Here is an 18716-nt window from a genome sequence, read left to right on the forward strand (position 1 = left end):
TCTGTGACTCATATATGTATGCTGCAGCATGTGCGTGTCCATACTAGCACACACATACCATACACATACAAACAGTTTTCAGAAAAAAAAAAAAAAAAAAAAAAAAGGTCATTGGGATTATGGTATACATTGGTTATCCATTGCATTGAGTGGCAAAACTATTCATTTAAAAATTAAATTAAAGAACAATAACTTAATGGAAGTGCTCAGTAAAGAGGGGATCTCTGGGAAAGGAGCCAGCCCAGCGACTCCTGTTTGCCTGCTCTTCTCTGCAAGAATCTTATGGACCCATATGTGAGAATGGGACTCCACAAAGCCTAAAATCAATAGTCCATCCTGACAACTTTAGGAAATGAGTACGATGGGTGGAAATGCTTCTTTCTGTGATCCTGGCTGCAGACCTTCTATTTAGCAATTTATCCCAAAATGACGTCTATCTTGGTAATCAATCCTGGATAGTCTATCGTCTCACCTGAAGCGCCTATAGTTTTGTCTTTAGAAGCATATTTAAAACTCATCAAATTTATTCTCAAATACTCATCAAAACATTGATTTGAAAGCTGTGACTGTTGTTTGTATTTTAAAGAATATTCTTACTCCAGGGTACTTCTACTACTAAGAATACTTATAAGGTTCTCTATTATAAATTACTTTCTAAAGGAGCTAACTGGAATAAGGAATAAATTTTATCAGGCTGGAATTTTTTTATTAACATCTTTAATGATAACTACATAAAGTAATAGCTTATCCTTTTCTTTTTTAAATATTTTTATTAGGTATTTTCCTCAATTACATTTCCAATGCTATCCCCAAAGTCCCCCATACCCTCTCCCCAACTCCCCTAGCCACTTTTTGGCCTCGAGTTCCCCTGTACTGGAGCATATAAAGTTTGCATGTCCAATGGGCCTCTCTTTCCAGTGATGGCCGACTAGGCCATCTTTTGATACATATGCGGCTAGAGTCAAGAGCTCCGGGGTACTGGTTAGTTCATAATGTTGTTGCACCTATAGGGTTGCAGATCCCTTTAGCTCCTTGGATACTTTCTCTAGCTCCTCCATTGGGGGCCCTGTGATCCATCCAATAGCTGACTGTGAGCATCCACTTATGTGTTTGCTAGGTCCCAGCATAGTCTCACAAGAGACAGCTATATCAGGGTCCTTTCTAGCTTATTCTTTTCAATAAATCTAATTATCACAGGGAGGTAGGAGGTGCATGCAGGGAAAGTATTTTAATAGCTAACTAAACTGGCACAGTAACCAATACCTTCTGACCACCTATGCTTCTTCCCATTGAAAAAGGAAGCTCCCAGCCTGAATCAGAGATGCTTCCCCTTACTAGGAACAGTGGTGAATGCAGGCCCCTGGCCACCTAGAATGCAGGAAATAAGAGCCAGATGTGTGATCACCCTGAACAAGTCTCTAATTCCAACTCTTACATGGCTCAGCAAATATCGTGGAAGATGAAGCAGGAAGTATACAGGGGCAGGAAGACAGAGTGGGGGCAACAAAAGGCCATTCCTTAAACTCAGTACAACTGCAGTAACCATTAATTCATACAAAACTTAGTCACCTGCCCTAAGTCCATAGGGACCAGCCCCATCAAAAATCAGTCAATCGGTGGGGGGGGAGTTCATGGGGCCCTGCTCTTTTCCTCCGAACTATTGACTATTGATCTTCAAGGAAGGGAAATAACTCTCCTCACTCGTATGCTCTCTGTTTTGTACCCCAAACTCAGCATCACGCAGATGCCTTTTGTTTATCTTGGTGGATCACAAAACAAAATGAATAGTCATGAATAGAAGAGAGAGATTTATAGGTATGGTAGGGAAATAAAAAGGGCATTGTAAGCAAGTGTACATAGGTAAATCTGTAAAATGATAATAATTATTAAACTTCAGAAAATACTTTCTTCCTACTATTTACTTTTATTATAGAATATATTATATATTTAAATTTTGTACATGTTAATTATATTATATGCATATATTATTGAATAATACATATGGGTATCTTGCCTACATGTAGGTCTGTTGCATCATTTGCATGTATTGCCTACACAGTGGGACAGAAGAAAACACTGGATTCCATGGAAGCAGAGTTACATATGATTCTTAGCTACCATGTGAGAGTACTGGGAGTTGAACTTGGGTCCTCTGGAAGAGCAGCCAGTGCTCTTAACCTCTGATCCATCTCAACAGCCCCAAGAAAATATTTCTCTAAATCTATATCACATCTTCTAGGCACCAAGTTAAAAGGATTCTTCTTTGCTTTTACCAAGCATTACCAAGTACAGAGTAATAATAGTTACATTCTACACCAAGATAAAGGTAGGAAACTGAGTGAGGATTACATCTACCCCTAGATAAAGGTAGGAAACTGAGTGAGGATTACATCTACCCCTAGATAAAGGTAGGAAACTGAGTGAGGATTACATCTACCCCTAGATAAAGGTAGGGAACTGAGTGAGGATTACATTCTACACCAAGATAAAGGTAGGAAACTGAGTGAGCAAAAGGAACAGTGTCCCTTTTGTTCAAATAAAAGCCATCTACTTGCCAATGTGGCAAAGCATAGGAAAGAATGAAATCAACTCCAAATTGCCTCAAAAACTGTAAGAAAAAAATATTAACTCCAACAAAAATCCTTTCATACCTTTCTATCTCTGCTATTAATTAAAACTACTCTCTACAAATAACAAATTCCTTAAGAATAGTTACAACAGGAAAGGTTAAGCATATGAAAGTTTCATTTTTCAAACTCAGAGTTACCTAGAAGTAATGAAATCTATCTTAGACCTCACTTCTGAAATGGATAAAATATTGCCCATAATAATCAAAAAAGCCGTGCTGTATTATAGCTTACTAAAATAAATTTCAACAGAAGTTAACAACGGCTTTAAACAGATGTAAGTTACTTCTACCATACCCTCTGTTTATGAATATGGCCAAAAAAAATGTTAGAGAAGGTTTTAAACAGCACAGATCACACAAGTCCATCTGCTTATGTCATCTGCTACTCTCTGTGTGACACGGTAATGCTTATAAAAGGAAAACCAAATTCACATAGCATTTAGCCAAGTGCTTCTATAATTGAATTCTTAGATTTTTTTTCTTTTTTCCTTTTAACTTACTAATTAAAATTGATATTTTAGTATGATTTCCTTTGTTTAAAAATAATGTTTTTTTTATTCACTAACCCAATTGGATATGTTCAAGTTCACTTAATTTTTTAAATTTATTTTCCAACCACATTATATGTAAACATACAGTTCTTGCTTGCGTCCTCTATTTTTAGTGATTTTTCAAGAAGAAAGTTAATACTCAATGGTAGACACATGATCATCAACTTAGAGTATCACTTCTCTAGATGCTTATCTACTTCTTTGCCCACTGACTGTGACTTTATCATACGTGTCCTCTACCCAAGCTTCATTGTAAGGAGCTCATCATGACCACGAGGGCAGTGTGCCTTTGAGCTGTGCTCCCTTTTCCTACTTTTGTTGTCTAGTCTCTTCTTCCTGCTCCTCTTCCTTCCGTCTTCCTTCTACCCATTGTCTCACCTCTTAGATTCATCCACTCACCAAAAACCCAGAGTAAAGTCAATGTTGGCTCAGTCGCTGTGCTAGATACTTGTGTAGATCAGTGAATGAGATCAGCAAATGAGATACTCATAGTTCCTTCCCTCTTCTCACAGCTTTCAGAACATCAGGAAGTTAGGTGCTGTGGGAAGTTGAATAAGCACACCTCTTTTCACTTCCATAGCCTCATATATTTGAATGTTTAATCCCTAGTCCAGTCCAAGGAACTGCTTTGGAAGGACTAAGAGGTATGGCCTTGTTGGAGGAGGTTTGTTTCTAGGGATGGGCTTGGAGATTACAGAAGCCCTCACCAGGCCAGTCTTTTCTTTCTGTTGCATATTTGTGGATCATGGTGTAAGTTCTTAGCTACTGCTCCAGCACCAAGCTTACCTGTCATCATCATGCTTCTGATCATGATGATCATGAAGAACTAACACTCTGAAATTTTAAACAACCCCCCAATTAAATGTTCTTTTCTTCAAGTTGTCTTGGTCATGGTGTCTCTTCACAGTAATAGAATAGTAACTAAGACAAGCATCAAACATGTAATTATAGTAAGGATAGAACACACAAAAATCAGAGTGTGGTGATTGGGCAGACATTGGTTTCAAGACCAGTTGTCAAAACTAACCTGAAATATGTAGAAAAGGAATAAACAAATAAACCAGGTGGTGTTGGTTGGAGTGGAGAGAGGAACAGAATGACAGCATGTCAAATAATGTAATCTGCTTGAAATCCCAAGGCACAAAGGAGAAAAGAGGGGAAGAGCAAAGAGGGAAGGGGAAGAAAGGTGAGGGCTAAAGAGCAAAAAAGGAAGTGGGAAGCAGAGAAAAGGGGAAAAGGGGAATGAAAGGAAATGAAGAAGAGGAGGACACAATGAATGAGAATGAGCCATAAGATCAAAGAAGTTTCAGTGCAGAGCAGAAAAGGCCACCACAAGGTCCCAGTGTGGGGCATTGATGGTGTCCACACAAAAGAACAGGGGGCATGGCCTCAGGAAAGAAAGGGGCACCCCTGTGAGTCTGAGGGGCAGTTAAGAAGAAAGGAAGATTAGGTGGTTTCAGTAGGGAGAGTAGAAAAAGCATCCCTCTAAGAGCTTCTTGTTTTTAATGAGCTAGATCATTTGCTGGGAGTAAGAGTGAAGGTGTGGAGATGTGTAATAACTGTGGAGCAGAGGCACACAAGCCAACTGGGACATATGTTAAGATTATTATATATTAAGATGCAGTGTCAAAAGCCCAGGTGAGATGATGGCTACAAATTACTAATGGTACCAATTTTCTTGGTTATGTAATCTCACCCAGCAAGTCTTATGAGGACAAATATGGCACATAGAAAGTTAGAAGTTAGACTCATTTAGAAATGATGACTTGCCAGAATGGGAAAGGGTAGGCAGGGAAATTGTCAGAAAAGTTGCTGAAATGATGAGTAAGGAGATTTACCACTGAAGTGGGATAGAAAACTAGAAGGAAATGGTAATCAACTGACTAAAAAAAGATCGTAATCAAACATGCATATAATCTCTGTTCTCTTGAAGGTCACATCAAGTGAACGAAGCCAAATAAATCAGATAATGATCAATACCATGAAGAGAATTCACAAAAATGATATGCTCACATAGAGAAACAGTGGCTACTTTATTTTAAGTCAATCGGGTCTCTAAAAGGAAATTATTTCAATTATTCCAACTGAAATGTGAATGACAAGAAACATTTAGCTTGGAAGCATGAAGAGCGAGATCAGTTCAGAGAGATAATAGAACAGGAGCCATGCACTCAGATGGGAATGAGTTCGGGTTGGAGAGAATGAAGTGTTCGCCGCACTGTGAAATGTGAACAAGAAATAGAGGGCCGCAATCTAAGCAATGAAGGCCTTGCTGTGAACAGGCAAATCGTTTGCTGCTTTTTTCTTCAGATCAGAAGATTAGAGCAGAGGAGTCATCTTCTTTATGCTTCACAAGTTCACTGCTTGTAAAGGCTGCTGCTATGTGTAGACCGTGAATTGCAATCAGAGCTAGCAGATGGCTGTCAGTCACACGTATGATCCAGGAGATAGATGAAGGTAGATAGTCTAATGGCTGAGAAAAAAAGAGAGGAGTGTTAGAGTGGGTTTAATGGCTAGCAGAAAGGGGTGTAAGGGGGAGTAAAGAGCTCATATGTGGGACAGACGCACCTGCTCAAGCAGCATCATGAGCTGAGGAAGCAAGACAACCCAAGCAACAGATTTGCGGGTGAAAACAATGCATTTTGTTTTGCAGTATTAGATTCACCTTGTTTCCAAGGTCTCTGGCTGGGTGACAGTTATAAGGAGGAATGAACTTGGATCCTTGTCAGAAAGACAGATAAAAATTTGGAAATAATACTATTAGATGTGCCAAGAGAGGTTAACTCAGAGTTTGAAGAGGGAGTACCTGAAGTGAACTGAGTCCTGTGGGTATGAGAAGGTCAGTGGCTGACAAATCTTGTGAATGCATTTAAGAGGCTGCAAAGCCCAGTTGGTACTATAAGTTGGAAACCTGGAATAGGTAGATCGTAGCCTAGAGTGCACTGGAGAACTCTGGAAATATCTAAACAAGTCGCGACTTCCAATGCTGTCTTTATGATCAGTGTGATAAAAAGACCTAGTCAAACAAATTGATTATTTACAAGTCATGCAATTAGATTTGTATGTTAAATTTCTGATGTTTTTGAAGGGTTATTACTGAAAAACAGAACCTGTGATGTGGTGGCAAAACAAGAATCAACTTTCCAGTCTTGCACAGTTTCTATAAGACAGAATATAGACCTGTGGCCCAATCTCTGTTGCATGCACATATACCGTCCTTCGATTCACCAGAAAATTATGAAGACATATGATCTCAAACCCCCTAAGGCTGCTAATTCTCCTGATTCTCTCCATATTCTAGGAACCCTGGACAGAAGCATCAGCTGTTGCTACATTTCTCAAATCCTTGAAGATCCTCATATGCCACATTTTCACAAGGGACAAAGAAAATAAAAAAAAACAATTAAATCTCTTTATTGTTGGTATTTCCATCATCTTTTATAGTCTAATTTCAATAAACTTTTAAAGCATATCTTTAGTTCCTCTGTGTTGCATTTAGTTAGCATACCTACTGTGTTCTAAGCGTGTTATGAATTCTATTTCTTAATTAGCCTCTTATTTTTCTGGATGTCATTTTTTGACTTCTTCAAATACCTTGCTCTCTGCACCTATGTTTGTACTTCCTGATGAAGTTCTTTATTACTTCCCTGCATACATTTGATTCTATTTCCCTGTGCTTTACTTTGGGTCTTCCAAGAATATGTTGTTAAAAAAAGACAAAACATGAAAACATTTTTATTAGAGGAAATACCTGTAAAGGAAAAAGGAAGCTAGCTGGATAATTGTCTAAATACCATGTAAATTTGATGCCAAAGGAAAAGTGGAAATGTCGTAAACTCTGTTGTAGTCAGAGGAAGCATCACAAGCCTGTAGTTCTCTAAGCCACCAGGGAGTCATGTCTCCAGAATAGACCTGTTGTAGTATCTCAGTTGTGTTCACCAGCAGAGAAGAGTCTCCAAGAAGAGTAGGGTTTATACGTATGAGAATGGTAGACCACAGAAGAGACAAGAACTTTTTGGGCTAATGCACTCTTCAGAGCTGGAGAACGAAGAGAACCAGTCTTGTGACTGTCATCAAGAAATGCCAGTAGTAACCTCTTCAAAGACATAAGTACATTTAATGCATACTTTCTTCCATAACTTCTAGAAAAGTGCAGTGTTCAAATACATACATGCATGCATATGAATACAGACTTATGTATGTAGGTAAATAAAACATTAGAAAATACATTAATTTTAGGTTCATCTTAATTATATGCTGTTTCATAGAAAATGGAAAAGTACTGCAGGAAAGGATGTATTTCTCTATACTAAAATTTATTGTATTAATTTAATATTATTTCATTAATCTCCTTATTTCTTGGTATCTCAGAAATATATAAACACAAAAAGTAGCGATATCACTGTTTAGTGCAGGGACTGAGTGGCTGACACAGATCCTTAGATCATTCCCCACTCCTGATACCCAAGATAACATCTATACTCCTAAGGATCAACAGACACCAAGAGGATGCTAGAACTTGATATGATGCAGTAAAGTTCACCAATTCTCTGAACCCATATAATGCAACAAGTGTTCCTTACTGTTTCATTGTGTGAATCCCTTCTTTCCCCCTTCATCTATATGTAGAGGTTATAACAATATCACTTAGATTCTTCCTGCATACTCCTCACACTTTCATTAAACTAATTATCTTGAAATATAATTAGCTAATTACAGAGAGAGGTAGATAATGATTGTGAATGGAATGTAAGATAAGCATTAATGAAGAGCAACAGGATCCAAATATCGCAGTCAGGGAGAAGACATTCCGACTTGGCAGAGAGACAAGGAATATTCAATAACCTTTTCATCAGATGCACTGGAATCAGAGCTAACAATGCTACCCTGTGTTATTGCAACTGGGTAGGGATCCAAGTCTTCCCTTGAAAATCCAACAAAATGCCCTTACATTTCAGTGGTTCAAATAATGTTCTGAAGTATCTTGATGCAAACTGATTGCAATTTGTCAACTGGAGATTTTAGTCCTTCTGTTTCCTATGCTTTTTAGAGAGCGTTATGTGGGAAGGATTTGTTTTCATTTGTAACTATTGTCAGAGCAACAGAATGTATTATAATTAAGTTACACATGCTTTTGAAGGGCCACTATTCTAAAATTTAAATTGTTCACAATATGGTAAGGGCATATTTGTTGGAAGTGAAAGAAAAAGAACAGGTTGAAAATAGATTTTTTAATTAACTGGCCCAGAATCAGAGCACTTTTCAAATAAAAATACAATAGAGCATCTAATCAGATAGGTTATTTACCCAGAATAATTGAATCTATGCTCTTGGAAAGTCCTTTAGAATGTGCATTGGCTGCAATGTCTTTTGTTATCTAAGTGTGTTAACTGGCTGGAGCCCAGAACTAAGGTAACATGTAGTGTAGATAAAACTTCTGTAGGAGCCACCTGCCTCATCTGGAGAACGACACTAATATCAGAGTCAGTGTTGACACCCTGCCTCTGCTAATTGGTGCATTGGTAACATGAGTATGCTGCTCCCAAGCCCCCTTACTCAATGTCTTTATTGTATTGGATCAGAGTAGTGTACCTGCCGAGGATACCCCCCCCCATTAGAAAGTCAATGCTTTTGAAGATACAGAGTGAAGCTAATTCACCTTTTCTTCCCTGGCTAATTCCTAACTGACCTTCGCCATACATCAGCTGATGTGAAATATAAACAATGCAGAAGACTAAGATGAGTTCAGCTCCATGCATAATTTACTCATGATCTATGTGGCATGGTGGCTACAAATGAAAGGGAAACCAAAGGAATCACTTGGGAACGTGTGGTCAACTAGAATAGATATTCTGAGAAGGTTTTAAATGCTGGGGGAAAAAAAAAAAACGACAAAAACCCAGGAAGCATTAATAACCGAATAGGGAGGTTTGTCCTTTGCCCAGTCTGTGATAAACACTGACAAAAAGCAACTCTGAAGGAAGGGGTTTATTTCCTCTTACAAGCTACAGCCAGCCATCTAAGACTTCCAAGGCAGAAACTCAAGGCAGAAGCTTGAAGCAAAACTTACAGACAAATGCTGCTTATGGGCTTGGTCTTCGGCTTACTCAGCTACAGTTCTTATACAGCACAAGGCCACCTGCCCAGAGATGGTACTACCCTTATATAGCAATAACATGCAATTTTTATCACTACCGCTCTGTAGCACAGTTTGAGGTGAGGGATGGCGATGCCTTCAGAACTTCTTTTATTGTAGAGCATCGTTTTCTCTATCCCATAACTTTAATTTTTCAAAGCCTGCTTTTAGTGATGGTTTTTTAAGTGCTTTAACCTCCCTTTTAGCTCCCCACCCACCAGAGGTATTGGAAAGAAAAATATAAGGAGGAAGTGGTCCTGTTTAGAAAAAAATTTTGGAGAAAAATCCCATCTGCATTGTCAGGAAATCAGCAGTTCAGTTCGCAGGTCATCAGTAGCAGCTTAGCCCACTTGCAAACATGTCCCAGGTATACCAGCAGTCCAGTTCAGCAATGTCAGGATAGCAGCAGTGGTAGCATAGCCTAACAGGAGTACCCAGGCCTCAGCTGAATTTGCATAGATCAGCAGGAGGGTTAGGATCACCAGGAGAAGTTCTTGGCTGGGTCTCTCTCAACAAAGTGAAGATCAGCAAAGACTGGAGACCAAGAAGCATTGCACAACTATAAGACTCTATAAGCAAGTCTCTCTCACGGTCCATTGAGTCCTAGTTATACTCCCTCCAAATATCACATGTCTTCCACAAGTCTTGCCTTACCATGTCTCTCCTCAGCATGTGAGTCTGACATAGCAAAACTCCACGTGAGATGATCAGATGACATTATTCTGCCCAATCAGTTGGAGCCTGAGGAATCAACAAGAAGCCACAGTGTACCACCAGAAGTTTTCAGGGACATTTCTCTCTATACAGTCTCAACAAATGGAGCTCAACTATGCAATGTAAGGCAGACCAGTACATACATGTTGTTAGTGAAGAATCTTGTACCACAAGTCCTTTCATGTGCTTGCTTTAGCAAAATTCTTTCACTTTTGTCCCCTTCAGGAAAACACTCCTTCACATGTTTGCCCCAGCAAAAGAACATCTGACTCAACTGACCTTCCAATGAACCTTTGATTTTTCACTTCACTATCTTGGGTTTTTCTTTTTCCATGTTTTTTTCAATGTCTGTAAAAAAAAAAAAAAAAAAAAAAAAAAAAAAAAGTCTTGCAATCTTGATGGCGACCGCATTAAATCTGTAAATTGCTTTTGTTAAGAAGTAGAAGTCCATTTTTATTATGTTAATCCTACTGATCCATGAACATGGGAGATCTTTCCACCTTCTGATAACTTCTTCAGGCTTTCTTCAGGGACTTGAGGCTTTTGTCATACAGATCTTTCACTTCCTTTGTTAGAGTCACACCAAGATATTTTACATTATTTGTGGCCACTATGAAGAGTGTTGTTTGCCTAATTTCTTTTTTTTCAGCCTGTTTATCATTTGTATAAAGGAAGGCTGCTGATTTCCTTGAGTTAATTTTATATCCTCATTTTTTTAAGTTGTTTATCAGCTGTAGGACTTCTCTGGTAGAATTTTGGGGACCACTTATCTATACTATCATATCATCTATGAATAGTAATAATTTGATTTCTTCCTTCCCAATTTATATCCCTTTGAATTCATTTGGTAGTCTTATTGCTCTGTCTTGGACTTCAAGTAGTACATACTTCAAGCGATAGGGAGGGAGGTGACAGTGAAATGCAAATCAAAACAACTTTGAGATTCCTTCTTATAACCATCAGAATGGCTATGGCCAATACCATAACTGATAGCTCATGATAGCTAGCTTGTGGAGCCAGAGGAACACTACTGCATTGTTAATGGGAGTGCATACTTGTATAACAACTCTGGAAATTAATTTGGCAGTTTCTCAGAAAATTGGGAATAGTTCTACCCCAAGACCAACCTATACCATGCCTGGACATGTACCTAAAGGATGCCCTACCATACCACAAGGACACTCACTTCCTCAGCTGTCTTCAGAGCAGCTTTTGCATGATAGCCAGAAACAGGGAACAACCTAGGTAGATATCCTTTAACTGAAGAATGGATACAGAAAATGTGGTACATTTACACAATGGAGTTACCCAGCTATTTAAATATATTACCCAGCTATTAAAAACAATGACATCATGAGTTTTGCCAGCAAATGGGTAAAAATAGAAAAGATAACCCTGAGTGAGTTAACCCAGACCCAGAAAGAAAAATATGGTGTGTACTCTTTTATATGAGGATATTATCCATAAAGGATGACCATGCTACAACTCACAGACTCACAGAAGAAGGCTCAATGGGGAGGGAAGACATTAATCTCACAAAGAAAGGGAAACAGAAAAGACATTACTAATGCATGGGAAGAGGAGACTGGACAGGGATGTAGGGTTGGAGATGCGAACAGGATGGATAAGTTGCTGGAAGGATGCAAGAAGACAGTACTAGGAGAGAAAACTGTGGAGGGGGCATCTCTGTTGAAGGTGTTTATCAGAGAACGAATGAAATAGTGTCCTTTTGTTTCTCTTTTGTGGAATACTTCAAAGAACATTGGCATTATCTCTTCTCTGAAAGTCTGGTAGAATTCTGCACTGAAAACCTCTGGCCCTGAGCTTTGCCTCGCCTTGCCTTGCCTTGCCTTGCCTTGCTTTTGCTTTTGCTTTTTTTGCTTTTGCTTTTGCTTTTGCTTTTGCTTTTGCTTTGCTTTGCTTTGCTTTGCTTTGCTTTGCTTTGCTTTGCTTTTGCTTTTGCTTTTGCTTTTGCTTTTGCTTTTGCTTTTGCTTTTGCTTTTGCTTTTGCTTTTGCTTTGCTTTGCTTTGCTTTGCTTTGCTTTGCTTTGCTTTGCTTTGCTTTGCTTTGCTTTGCTTTGCTTTGCTTGTTTTGGTTTGCAAACTTAATGACTGCTCCTATATCCTTCAGAGTTATGAGACTGTTTAGATAGTTTACCTAATCTTGATTTAACCTTGGTAAGTGGCATCTTTCTAGAAAATCATCCATGTTGTATAGATTTTCCAGTTTTGTGGAATAGAAGCTTTTGAAGTAAGATCTAGTAATATATTTTCTTTCCTAATTCTGTTTTTGGATTTCCTCAGCTTCTGTTGTTATGTGTCCCTTTTCACTTCTGATTTTGTGCATTTGGCCTTCTCTGTGCCTTTTAGTTAATGCTGCTAGAGGTGAATCTATTTTGCTGATTTTCTCTTGGTTTTGTTGATTCTTTGTATTCGTCTCTTTGTTTGAAACTGATTGATTTCATCCCTGAGCTCTACTATTTCCTGCTGTCTTCTCCTCTTGGGTGTGTTTGCTTCTTGTTTTAGAGCTTTCACATTTGCCACATCTATCCTATTTCTTTATGAAGGCACTTAGTTCTGTGAATTTTCCTCTTAACACTGTGTCCCATAAGTTTGGGTATGCTGTGCCTTCATTTTCATTAAATTCTAAAAAGTCGTTATTTTCTCTCTTTATGCCTTTGCTGACCAACTAACTGATCATTGAGTAGAGAGTTGTTCAGCTTCCATGAGAATATGGGCTTTCGTTGTTTCTGGTTTTGTTGAAGTTCAGCAAGGAGTTATTTCAATTTTCTTGTATCTGTTGAGGCTTACTTTGTGCTTAATTATATGGTCATTTTTGGAGAGGATTCCATGAGGTACTGACTATAACTGACCACTTGTACTTACTCCATCACCGTTGGTCCAGGACAGGGACTTCCTACCTCCAATTCCATCCAAGGTCCTTGCTGGATATTATAGACTCCTGAATTTCTCAGGTCCTATCTATTCTCCAGCAAACCCTCATGGCAGCTTATTTTTTTTTCTTTTTCTTTTTCCCTCACTCACTCTAGCCCTACTCATTTTCCTGAAACACAGCAGCCAAGCTTCTGACTCATAATGTTATGTTACTTCCCTCTGAAGGAAATGTGTGGTTTCAGACAGACACATATCTCCTCTTCAATCAGGTCACACTTCTACTTCAAGTCTTTAAATCCTATTTGGAACCTTATTTATATTGACCTTCTGCATTTTTTATATTTATATATACAATTTTTTAAAATAGGTAAAATTCCACAAATCTGTATGTCATTCTTGTGCAGGGGCTGTGGTAATCGTCTTAGTATCATCTCAAGTTTAGTGTGAAAGCCACCATATACATAAAGGTAAGCACATAGGAACCTCGGCTGCACATTCAAGCAGTAGATAAAAATCTGTAGGCAAACAATGAAAACGAAAAACAGTAACTGAAAATGTATAAAAGGAGTGATTCAAAATGTCATGAAAGTGGAAAAGGAGGGCAGGCAGATGATTGGCTGGCTAATTGAGTTTGCCACATTGGCAGACAGAAAGCAACCTAATTGCTAAGTTCTTGGAGACCTTAAAAGAAAATTTCAGGTGCTGGGGTCAAATCCCTGGAAGCACAAGACAAAAGGCTAAAAGAGGATGTTTAAAAAATTAAAAGGTAAATTAAGGAGGAGATGACACGAGCAGCTTTGTCTCTTCTCTACTGAGACTGATATTAAATTTTACTAATGAAGATTAAGAACAAATTTGCAGTCTTGCTCCTATTTGAAGCCAGGTGAACAGTAAATTATTAAATGAAACATCACAAGTTACAGTAGCAGTCTTGCTGGGAAACCCTGAGGACTGCACATTCATTTTTTAATGTTTTCTAACAACTTAAATGCACAATTATCCAAGAAAACTTGGCTGATGCACTTTTTAAGTATGGGCAAGAATGTCTTGGACACTCAGTTTCTCCATTGACTCCTCTATCTTACAGGCATGTGAAAATTAGACACCTACCCAAATCTAGTGAAATAAAACTTTCATCACAAGTGTACCTAATTCCCGGAAATCTTTTTTTTGCAAGCAAGAGTTCTTTGTTGCCAGCATGTTTTATGAAAATTGTAATCAGATCCCAGTCTGATTCCTTATAACATGGTGCCATCTAGAGATTAAAGCTGATGTTGCTGCAAGCTACATTATCCTGAACCAGTTTCTAGACTGCAACATTGCATTTTACTGGGGATATATTTAATAGGGTGTTTTAAGTGTCTATTACAGACTATCTAGATGTAAGGCATTTAAAATAAATTAATGACTGCTCAAGTCAATAGGAGAATGCTTTGCTTAGGGATTTCACAATATGCTATGACATCAAAAGATATAGGAACACCAATTTAAGTTTTGTAAGGAGGTATAGTCAAACTTCTACAAAGAAGCAAGGCAGTACAGTCTGTGCCTGTTTACCTTGGGCTTGAACTCTGCAGCCAGTCCCACAACACCCAAAGAAAGCCCCACTCCCAGGTGCTCTAACATGCCCAGGATCATAGGATCAGTGGTGAGGAGGACACAGCATCTGTTCCAACACCACCAGGAGCAATTGGGATCAGCGGGACACAAGGACACAGAAGCCCCCTCCTGACCAGTGACTCAGGTTCCTTTCTGGTTTGAGCAGGTGCCCTGAGTCGACTTTGGGTGCAAACGCTGGAGTCTGTCCCACAACACCCAGGATCCCAGGATCCCAGGTGCTTGGTCACACCAAGAGCTCAAGGTCCCAGAGGCAGCTTTACTCTCACAAACTCCAACACACCCAGGTTCTCAGAATCACAGGATCCTGGGAACACAGGGTCACAGAGCTGGACTCTAAGAAGTTCTGACACACCAGAATCACAGGAAGGACAGGCCCCGGTAAGATATAGTGAGGGCAGGGACCACTAGAGATAATCAGATGGTAGGAGACAAGCATAAGAACATAAGCAACAGAAACCAAGGTTATTGGACATTATCAGAATGCAATTCTCTTACCATGGCAAGTCCTAGATACACCATAACAATGGAAAAGCAAGATTCAGATCTAAAAATCACTTCTCATGATGATGATAGAGGACTTTAAGTTGGATATAAATAACTCCCTTAAAGAAATACAGGAGAACACAGGTAGAAGCCCTTAAAGAGGAAACATAAAAATACCTTAAAGAATTACAGAAAAACAGAATCAAACAGGCGAAGGAAATGAACAAAACCATCCAATATCTAAAAATTGAAATAGAAACAATAAAGAAACGACAAAGGGAGACAACCCTGGAGTTAGAAAACCTAGGAAAGAGATCAGGAGTCACAGATGCAAGCATCACCAACAGATAATAGATTGAAGAGAGAATCTCAGGTGCAGAAGATACCATAGAAAACACTAACACAACAATCAAAGAAAATGCAAAATGCATAAAGCTGATAACCCAAAACATCCAGGAAATCCAGGACACAATGAGAAGACCAAACTTAAGAATAATAGGTATAGAAGAGAGTGAAGATCCCCAAATTAAAGGGCCAGTAAGTATCTTCAACAAAATTATAGAAGAAAACTTCCCTAACCTAAAGAAAAAAATGTCCATGACCATAAAAGAAGCCTACAGAACTCCAAATAGACTGGACTAGAAAAGAAATTCCTCCTGTCACATAATAATCAAAACACCAACTGCACTAAACAAAGAATATTACTCTCAATTACAATAGACATAAAACAAGATATTCCATGACAAAACCAAATCTACACAATACCTTTCCACAAACCCAGGCTTACAAAGGATAATAGATGGAAAACACCAACAAAAGGAAGATAGCCACACAAGCAAAATTCTACCTCTAACAACAAAAATAACAGGAAGTACCAATCACTTTTCCTTAATATCTCTTAACATTAATGGACTCAATTCCCTGATAAAAAGACATAGACAATAAACAGGACCCAGCATTTTGCTGCATACAAGAAATGCACCTCAGTGACAAAGACAGACACTACCTTAGAGTAAATGGTTAGAAAACAATTTTCCAAGAAACAAGCAGGAGTAGCCATTCTAATATCAAATAAAAATCTACTTTCAACCAAAAGTTATCAAAAAAAGGATAAGGAAGGACACTTCTTACTGGTCAAAGGAAAAAATTACCAAGATGAACTCTCAGTTTTGAACACCTATGCTCAAAATGGAAGGGCCCCCACATTCAAAAAAGAAACCTTACTTACTAAAGCTCAAAGCACACATCACACCTCACCCAATAAAGGGAGATTTCAACACCTCACTCTCAGCAATGGACAAATCACGGAAACAAACTAAACGGAGACACAGTGAAACTAACATAAGTTATGAACCAAATGAATCTAACAGATATTTATAGGACATTTCATCCTAAAGCAAAAGAATGTACCTTCTTCCCAGCACCTCATGGTACCATCTCCAAAACTGACCATATAATTGGTCACAAAACAGGCCTCAACAGATTCAAGAAAATTGGAATAATCCCATGCACCCTAGCAGATCACCATGGACTAAGGCTGATCTTAAATTCCAACAAAAATAGTGAAGAACATACATATACATGGAAGCTGAACAACGCTCTACTCAGTGATAACGTGGTCAAGGAAGAAATAAAGAAAGAAACTAAAGACTTTTTAGAATTTAATGAAAATGAAGACACATCACACTAAAACTTATGAGACACAACAAAAGAAGAAAATTTTCATTCAGGTAAGAGGAAAACTCATAGCTCTAAGTGCCTCTAAAAGAAACTGGAAAGAGCTTACACTAGCAGCTTCACAGCACACCTGAAAGCTCTAGAACAAAAAGGAAATAGACCCAAGAGTAGATAGCAGGAAATAATCAAACACAGGGCTGAAATCAACCAAATAGAACCAAAAGAAATATACAAAGAATCAGCAAAACCAGGAGTATTTTCTTTGAGAACCTCAACAAGATAAATAAACCCTTATCCAGACTAACCAGAGGGCACAGAGACAGTATCCAAATTAATAAAATCAGAAATGAAAACGGAGGCATAACAACAGGAATTGTGGAAATTCAAAAAAATCATCAGATTCTACTAGCTTATACTCAACAAAATTGGAAAATCTGGATGAAATGGAGAATTTTCTGGAAACATATCAGATGCCAAAGTTAAAACAAGATCAGATAAACCATCTAAACAGTCCCATAATCCCTAAAGAAATGAAAGCAATCATTAATAGTCTCCCAACCAAAAAAAAAAAAAAAAGCCCAGGACCAGATGGATTTAGTGGAGAATTCTATCAGATCTTTAAAGAAGACCTAATACCAACATTCTTCAAACTATTCCACAAAATAGAAACAGAAGGAACCAAATTTGTTCTATGAAGCCACAATTACATTTATACCTAAACCACACAAAGACCCAACAAAGAAGGAGAACTTCAGACCAATCTCCCTTATGATTACTGATGCAAAAATACTCATTAAAATTCTTGCCAACCAAATCCAAAAACCTTAAAAACGATCATTCACCGTGATCTAGTAGGCTTCATCTCAGGGATGCAAAAATGGTTCAATATACTGAAATCTGTCAACTTAATCCACTACATAAACAAACTCAAAGGTCAAAAAACACATGATCATTTCATTAGATGCTGAAAAAGCATTTGACAAAATTCTACACCCCTTGATGATAAAAGTCTTGAAAAGATCAAACTCAAGATCCATACCTAAACTTAGTAAAAACAATAGACAGCAAACCAGTAGCCAACATCAAACTCAATGGAAAGAAACTTGAAACCCTAAAATCAGGGACTAGACAAGGTTGCCTACTCTCTCCCTATCAATTCAATATAGTACTTGAAGTTCTAGCTAGAGCAATTAGACAACAAAAGGAAGTCAAAGGGAAAGGAAGAAGTCAAAATATCACTATTTGCAGTAATATTTAAGTATATGATCTTATACTTAAGTGACCCCCAAAATTCCACCAGAGAACTCCTAAAGCTGATAAACAACTTCAGCAAAGTGGCTGGGTAGAAAATTAACTCAAACAAATCAGTAGCCTTCCTATATTCAAAGGATAAACAGGCTGAGGAAGAAATTAGGGAAACTACACCCTTCACAATAGTCACAAATAATATTACATACCTTGGTGTGACTCTGACCAAGCAAGTGAAAGATCTGCATGACAAGAACTTCAAGTCTCTGAAGAAAGAAATTGAAGAAGATTTCAGAAGATGGAAAGATCTCCCATGCTCATGGATTGGCAGGATTAATATAGTAAAAATGGCCATCTTGCTGAAACCAATCTACAGATTCAATGCAATCCCCATCAAAATTCCAAGTCAATTCTTCATAGAGTTAGAAAGAACAATTTGCAAATTCATCTGGAATAACAAAACAAACAAACAAACAAACAAAAAAACCCAGGATAGTGAAAACACTTCTCAACAATAAAAACTTCTGAGTAAATCACCATCCCTGATCTGAAACTGTATTACAAATCAATAGTGATAAAAACTGCATGGTATTGGTACAGAGACTGGCAGGAAGATCAATGGAATACAATTTAAGAACGAGAAAAATGAACCCACACACATATGGTCACTTGATATTTGACATAGGAATTAAAACCATCCAGTGGGGAAAAAAGACACCATTTTTTTTCTTTAATTTTATTTATTTATTTATTTATTTATTTA

At 38.0% G+C, this 18716-nt stretch overlaps 1 long non-coding RNA gene and 1 other non-coding gene across 3 annotated transcripts in view; both read right to left on the reverse strand.

Moving 5' to 3' along the window:
• Positions 1-18716, reverse strand: part of LOC147001944 (uncharacterized) — a 33445-nt gene that overhangs the window by 12026 nt on the left and 2703 nt on the right. The gene's annotated exons all lie outside the window — the stretch shown is intronic.
• Positions 13285-13388, reverse strand: LOC115029260 (U6 spliceosomal RNA). The gene has a single exon (XR_003834839.1). It is a non-coding gene; the product is annotated as a U6 spliceosomal RNA (small nuclear RNA).

The sequence above is a fragment of the Mus caroli genome, unplaced genomic scaffold (assembly GCF_978045245.1).
Source record: "Mus caroli unplaced genomic scaffold, Mus_caroli_1 scaffold_12, whole genome shotgun sequence".
NCBI classification, from domain to species: Eukaryota; Metazoa; Chordata; class Mammalia; order Rodentia; family Muridae; genus Mus; species Mus caroli.